The sequence below is a fragment of the Globicephala melas genome, chromosome 3 (assembly GCF_963455315.2).
Source record: "Globicephala melas chromosome 3, mGloMel1.2, whole genome shotgun sequence".
Taxonomy (NCBI): Eukaryota; Metazoa; Chordata; class Mammalia; order Artiodactyla; family Delphinidae; genus Globicephala; species Globicephala melas.
The window spans coordinates 22,909,095-22,917,166 of NC_083316.1; the positions used below are offsets into that span (position 1 = coordinate 22,909,095).

At 37.6% G+C, this 8,072-nt stretch overlaps 1 pseudogene; it reads right to left on the reverse strand.

The window, feature by feature from the left end:
• Window positions 1–4,938: 4,938 nt before the first annotated feature.
• LOC132596975 (T-box transcription factor T pseudogene) lies at window positions 4,939–7,435 on the reverse strand (annotated as a pseudogene).
• Between the last annotated feature and the right edge of the window lie 637 nt (window positions 7,436–8,072).

An 8,072-nucleotide genomic window follows, 5' to 3' on the forward strand; every position in this document is an offset into this window, starting at 1 on the left:
CTGATAACCTTACGGGGATTCCTTTGTATATTATTTTTTTTGTTTTTCTCTTGCTGTTTTTAATATTTTTCTTTGCATTTAATTTTTGTTAATTTGATGAATATGTGTACTGGTGTATTTTTCCTAGGTTTTATGCTGTATTGGGACTCTCTCTGCTTCCCGGATTTGGGTGACTCTTTCCTTTGCCACGTTAAGGAAGTTTTCCACTATAATCTCTTCAAATATTTTCTCAGATCATTTGTTTTTCTCTTCTTCTTCTGGGACTCCTATAATTTGAATGTTGGTGCATTTAGTATTGTCCCAGTGGTCTCTGAGATTGTCTTCAATTCTTTTCATTCTTTTTTTCTTTATTTTTCTCCTCAGCAGTTATTTCCACCATTTTGCCTTCCAGCTCACTTTTTCGTTCTTCTGTTTCCACTATTCTTTTACTGATTCCTTCTAGTGTATTTTTCATTTCAGTTATTGGGTTGTTCATCTCTGTTTGTTTGTTATTTAGTTCTTCTAGGTCTTTGTTAAACATTTCTTGTATTTTCTCAATCCATGCTTCCATTCTATTTCTGAGATTCTGAATCATCTTTGCTATCATTACTCTGAATTCTTTTTCAGGTAGATTGCATATTTTCTTTTCATTTACTTGGTCTTGTAGGTTTTTACCTTGCTCCTTCAACTGTGACATATTTTTTGCCATCTCACTTTTTTTTTTTTTTTTAATGAGTAGGTTGTGTTCCTGTTTTACTGGTTGTTTGGCCTGAGGCTTCCAACACTAGAGTTTGTAGGCTATTGAGTAGAGATGGTCTTTGTGCTGAGATGAGGACCTCTGGGAGACCTCACTCTGAAGAATATTCCCTGGAGTCTGAGGTTCTCTGTTAGTCCAGTGATTCAGACTCAGAGCTCCCATTGCAAGAGTTTCTGCCCGACCCCGAGGTCATGAATCAAGATCCCGCAAGCCATGTGGGGCAGCAAAAAGAAGAAGAAGAAGAAAAAAAAAGAACAGTAACAAAGTAAAAATAAAATTAGACTAGGAAACTAACAGATTTATTAGAAAGAATGTAAAAATAAAAATATATATGAATCAACAACTGGAATGTACATCAGTACCCTATAATAAAAAAGAGGAGGAGGGAAAAGAAAAAAAAAAGTGGGGGAGGGAAGGCCTTGGCTGTGGAGAGCGAGGCCTAAGCAAGGGTGAGGTTTGGGTGGTGTATGGGGCCAATGCTCAGGACCCACAAGGCTGGAAAATGTCCTGAGGGCTGTGGGGGGTGGGGCTTATACTCAAGGAACAGTAGGGACCCAGGCGTGCCACCCACCCCTGGTCTCAGAGGGTAGGGGACCTCACCTGGGAGCCCAGCAGGGGCAGAGCAAATGTCTTCCTCCCTTCTCCTGTTCCTCTGGTCTGGGGTCTGGGAGGGCCCCTCCTACCTGCCTCTCTGATTTCCCAGGCCTCTCTCCTATGTCCCCAGGACCAATATGGTAGGGGGAAAAGGGGGCCTTGGAGGGCAGGGGAGCAGCCTCGGAGCTCAGCATGCTCCCTGTGCCCGAGTGAGTAGGGTAATCACCCTCTGCTCCTCTCCTGATCCTCCTGGATGACCCCTCCTGCCTGCCACTCCTGATCTCCCCAGCCTCCCTCCTATGTCCCCAGGACCCATGTGGCCTGGATGGGGCTTTGGGAGGAGGGGGAATTGGCTTGGGAACTCAGCAAGCTCCCCGGCCCAAGGGACGCCAATCCTGTCTGGGCTTCACTTCTCCCCTATTGGTCTGCCTACATCCTACTGGTTCACTCTGGGTTTCCTCCTGTCTCCTTGGGGGTCAGAGTCCCCTACCAGTGGCTGGCAGGCACACTAGTTGTGGGGAGAAGCTAACTCTGCGTGTTCCCACACTGCCATCTTGACTCCTCCCCTGAGCTTGAGTTTTGAGGTACATAATTTACTTTGATATTTATAAGGAATCTAAAAACTCAGCTTTTATTTTCCTATTTACACAAACTTTCAGAAATGTGTGTTTTAACTTCAAAATATTTTATCACATTTTGTTATAATTACTAGTTTTATAACATTGTGGTAAGAAAATGTGATGTAAACCCTTATAATTTATCTGTTTTCAAGTGTGTTGCAATTTATTTTAAAATGTCCAAAGTATGTTGGAAAAATAGGAGACAGAAAGTGGATAGAGTGAGAACATAGTTACATAGAAAGAACAGCCTACAGTTTAGTAGTTAAATGACCTCAATTTCCTTTTTCTATTATCTTCTTGTTTTGTTGAAATTTTTTCCTTTTTCATACTATCATTGATTTCTTATTAACTTCTCTTTTACCTTCTGGCACTCAATGGTTTCAGACTAATCATATCCCTAATTTAGACTGGTATATTTGTAAATATCAATTGACATTTCTTTCATTCTTCACTTTTTAAATATTTTTTGTATATAAGTTTTTTGTAACATTTTTGTCAAATATTTGGGTAATTTGTGTCTCTCTGTGTACATGTAGTTATCTCATCTTTAAAACTCAGACTTTATACTTTGCTTTTGATTCAGGAATTTAACCAAAAAAAAGGATTATTGCTGTGACATTTATAATCATATTAATGTTTCTTGTTGTCTTAGGGCCTCTAGTGTGGCTGTAACTTTTAGATTTTGTTTTTTACTTTCTTAGCAGTATTTTTTAATCTCACCTAAACCCATTTTTGACTCATTATTCCTTTTTCATTCCAGCCTGTTCTTCCCATCTAATTAGTTGTTGCTGTTTTATAGACATTATGTATTTTTATGTGATTATGACAACAGAAGTTTTCCTGAAATTCCTCCTAGGTCATTGAGTGTTTTTTTGACACATATGTACTGGGCTCCTACTTTCCAAAAATGATTCTAGGTCTTGGGGACTGATCAACTAGCAAGAAAAACTTGAGTTCTTGCACTTGAGGAACTTGAATTCTGGCAGGGGCAAGGGAGGCAATCAATAAAAAATTTGGAAAATAAAAGAATAAACAAAGGACATAAAAATTCATGTTATGAAAAAAATCTAACAGACCAAGAGTTTTCATAGTACATTGGGGCAGTTGATGTGGAGTGGTCAGGTGTGGCCTCTGTGAGGAATGAAATTGAAGGAGTAAGCCAGGTGATTATGTGGGGAAAGCCATTTCCAGACAAAGAAATATCCTGTGCAAAAGCCTTAAGTCAGGTCTAGTATAAAATACATCTTCTCACCATTGAAAAAATATTACTTTCATGTACATTTGCATCTTTACACTGTCAAAGTATCATTATTTAGTTTAATACAGTCTTTGCTCCAATTATCACAAACAAATGTAGAAATGCATTATCTCTTCTTTGGATGAACTTAATCTGGATACTTTATCAGAATATTTTAAGGTATATCATGAACTACAGTTTGTTAATATAAAACTTAAAGAGCCAGTTAAAAAAACATGAAGTTGATTTTTTTATCATTAATTTAGAACAATTTTACATGCTTCCAATTAATGTAGAGATTACCAAAAAAGGGGCACTTAAAAAGAATTTGATCTTCAGAAAACCTTTACTAAGTAATTATAAGCTCTTAAAATCACTTTCCTTTAGGGTTTCCCTGGTGGCACAGTGGTTGAGAGTCCACCTGCCGATGCAGGGGACATGGGTTCGTGCCATGGTCTGGGAAGATCCCACATGCCGTGGAGTGGCTAGGCCCGTGAGCCATGGCTGCTGAGCCTGCATGTCCGGAGCCTCTGCTCCACAACGGGAGAAGCCGCAACATTGAGAGGCCTGTGTACCACCAAAAAAAAAAAAAAAAAAAAAAAAAAAAAAAAAAATCACTCTCCTTTGAAAAGAAAAGCATGTGTTCTTTTGTGTAATCCATCTTAAACTTTAAAGTTTTTCATTCTGGGCAAAAGAAGTTTGCTCAATATTTTCCAAAATAAATATTTCTAGATGCACAGTAAGTTAGCAAAAGATGAGAATTTGAGCTATGCAAATTTTGAAAATTTTAGTGGATTATGTTTGTCACTAATTTCTAGTACTGAATCCTCTCAGTAGATCTTTTTAGAACTGTATTTAGTTTTTTGTTTTTGTTGTTTCTTTTTTTTTTTTTTTTTTTGCATATTGCCTTTATTTTGCAGAAAATGTTTTGCTGATTGTCTTTGGCTATTTTTTTCAGAAGAAAAATATTGCCATTGTAGGTTTAACAATACAAGAGGCAATTACATATGCTCAAAATAAACACATTCTATTGGGCAGAACAGTGAAATTTCCATTTCAATTAAAGTCTGTTGTCCTCAACTATGAATTTATTATTTTGTCCCTAACAGCTTAACTATAAGTATGATAGCTGTCACAAAAGGGACCTGAAAACTACTCTGAAGCAACAAGGAATGCAATTGAAAGTATGCTTTTTATTTCACTAAATAAGATGAGTTGAGTTTATTAATTCTAGTGTGTCAAATCTTCTATATTCTGTAAGAGACACAAAAAAATAAGTTTCTGGATCTTAGCAAACAAAATGTTATTATGATCAAGTAATGGTGATTTAATAGTCCAACTGAGTTTTGTTTCCATGCTTAAATTCATCTGTAGCATATAAACACAACATAGGACTACACTTGTGTTGCAGATGATGGGTGGGGTTATTTTTTTGATGAACAACAGAACATATATTCCTTTTCATATTTTAAAGTGAAGTTAATAAGATTTTTTTTTTCTTTCTTGACCTATGAGACTGTCATTTTGTACCTAGATCAAATCCTGAGTAAAACTGATAGACATAAAAAAAAATAGTGTATATTTTAAGGAAAGACTTTGGTTTACATGGAAGGTGGTGACAGAGACATCCATGAGGTTATGAGGCCAAGGTGTGATATTGGCTGTCAGGAATATCTGTGGCCACGACATGGTTCTTATAGAGTGAGAATCCTGAGGAGAAGGGACCTGAGATTACTTGGGTAAGATAGGGTTCACTGGGAATGGACTCCCAGCCCATTAGGTAGCTATGCTGTCTGAGACCCTGGTGTGAAGGTGCTCTGCTAGCTGACCACAGGTTGGGGTACTGATGCAGTCCTGTTGTGCTCAGGAGTAACATGATAGTATGTACACACATGCTGAGGCTGGGCTAAGTTCATGGGATCAGATCATGGACAACTTGCAAATGAATTGTCAGAATAGGTTGGAGAATTTTTCCAATGAGTGTATGGGCTAAGTATGAGCTTGTCCAAGTCGGGAGGGGTCCTAGGCACAGCTATGAGGACAGGGACAGGGATGGGTGAACTGTGGTTCCTCAGCATAGAGCATTTTTCACAGCCATGGGTGGAGAAAAGTGAGACAGGACCTCCAAACTGAAGATGGGGGTTGACAGCAGATAGAAGGAACTGAGTCCAGGGATAAGCTACTTCCATTAGTAATACACAGGTTGCTGTTTGTCTCTGGGTTCTTCCGTCTTATCTTTGTGATCCCTGCTTCTTTTTGCATCATAGCAAGCCCTTGCAAATCAGTTGTATTTAGTTTTAAGAGCTGTAATCTCTTTCTGGTAAGCCTTGACAGATATGCATTGAGTCTTGAGAATGCCGTGGCTGGTAGTCATCCCCTGTAGACCCTCAACTCATACTATATGAATTTAGAGTTTTTATTTATGTAAGGAGTTCAATATGCAGATATGGCTTGGACTGACCCTCCAGGCACCCACTCTCTGTTCACAAACTTCCAGAAGTGGTTGCTCTCCATCACAAAATCCAAGATGAAACAACACATGGTGTTCGGGTCCCGGCCAGACATACTCAACTTCAGCACTGGGAACATCCTCCTGCTGTTATTGGTGACCATCACCTGGTTGATGAGCTCTCTGAAGTGCAGCCATATCTAACTTTTCTTGGTTGACACTGGAGTCACCCTTCTCCCTGCCAGCCTGTAGCTCTCACTTCAAGGAGCTCAGCTGGTGGTCCGCTCTATTGCAGGCTATTCTACAAGTTCTGGACACCAAGGGAGATTGTCCTCTTGCTGACCCTTCTTCATGGCCCTCCAACCAAGACTTACTTACCCAAGAGCCATATTTAATTCCTTTCAACAGCCACTCTTCCGAGAAAAGAAGCAGCAAAAGTCCGCAGTTCCCAGGCAGAGACCTGTGAGGAGAAGACTTGAAGGTAGGGGAGGGGCAGAGGGGTGAAGATAGAGGATATTCCCCTTGAACTTCTGCAAGGCATGACTAAAGTAGCTCTTTGTGGCATTGGATTTGCTTCAAACAATTAAAAATCAGACTATTGAATAGCATACAAATATTTATAAAATATACAAATAAAACTATTGATATCTTTGAAGGCCATTTTTAAACAAAAGGAACATTTTTAAATGTTCCAGGATATAAATTATGGGTACCTCAGGATTATTATAACTTTTCTATAACATTTTATTAAATCTTTATGGTGTTTTTAAAAATGTTGGCCACTGATATTTGAAATTTGATAGGTATTTATAAAGTTTCCCCAAAGGATTCTTATGACAGCTAAAATTTTTGACTATTTAGACAGACACTTTTGGCTGGCTACTCGGTAAAGTACCACATGCTGTGATTATTACTTTTTGTGCTTTCCAAGTCAACACCCAGATGCCTGTGAACCTGACCTGGACAGAGTAGTTATTTCGGTTCTTTAAACTCCTGCCAAACTGTTGCAGTAGCTTTTTCATATGGGCAGATGGCCACTTTAGAACAAATCAAAATATAATATTTGGTCTCTGAACTTACTTTTGAATTCAAATCTTTGAATATGAATGCTAACTCATATTGAATTTTGGGTTTGACTAATTGCTTTGATGTTCTTAGGCAGTTTTCATGAAACATATTTGATCAAATAACTTAACATGGACTTCACTTCTTATTAGTTGTATAATGTCCCTTCTGGTGTGTTAAATGCAATAAAATTTTGAGGATATATACTAATATGTAGCTCCTACCCAGCATATGATGAACAAAATATGTATTAACAAGAGACATCAATGCATTTCTGAGGTTATGCACGTAGTTTAGTGCTGAAATGCAGTAAAACTTTAAAATTTGTAATTTCTGGTCAGAGTTTATGAGAAACATGAATATGAGCAAAATAGGTAAATTTAGTGTTTTTTTTAACAAGGTAGGTATGGCACAGACTTCAAACTATAACACAGATTTCAAGCAAACAAGGGTAATTACATTGATTTAAGCAGTTCTTTCCCATTTATTCATATATATTTTTTGTCTTAATTCAGGCCTAGCTTAATTCACCCCTCCCTCCCTCCTTTCCTCCCTCTCTCCCTTCCTTCCTTCCTTCCTTCCTTCCTTCCTTCCTTCCTTCCTTCTTTCTGTCTTTCCTTCCCTTTCTTCTGTTCTGCCTTTCTTTCTCCTATCTTTTTAAACTGCAGTCCTGAGTAAAACAGATGGTTTCAAATTAATCTAATTAATTACAACTAAATAGCCACTTACGTCATTAACCCAGGATACTTCCCTGGGCTACTCAGATCCAAATGTAGATTTCATATTTTCAATGGAACAATGTTTGTTAGAAAATATATTTCATATTGTATTATAATCTTTATAATGAGAAAAATGCTAATTAAAACCAAAACCATTAGTCATCTGTAAGATTTGAAATATATGAAAAGTTTGGTAACACTCTGTTGGTGAGGCTAAGGAGGAAAAAGCAGTCTAATATTTTGTTTTTCAAAATGTAAAATGGGACAACATCCATGGAGAAGATTTTATCAATATCTAACAAAATCATAGCTGTATTTGGCCTTTGACCTATCAATCCCTCTTCCAGGAATCTGTTCCAAAGTTCCAAAAGTACACTGACATTAGTTTGAAATGACATGTATCAAATGTTCTTCAATGTAACATTATTGGGACTAGTAACAAAATTGAAATCACCCCCAAAATCCAAAATTCTAACACCAAAATCCAACAGTTATATAAACTGCAATATATCTACACAGTGGATTACTATGTACTTGCACAAAGCAGTTGGGAAGAGCTCTACAAAATGGATTAAATGCATTATATATTGTATATTTTGGAGTATAAATTGTTAAGTGATAAAAGGAAGTTGCAGAAAACTGTGTATAGTAT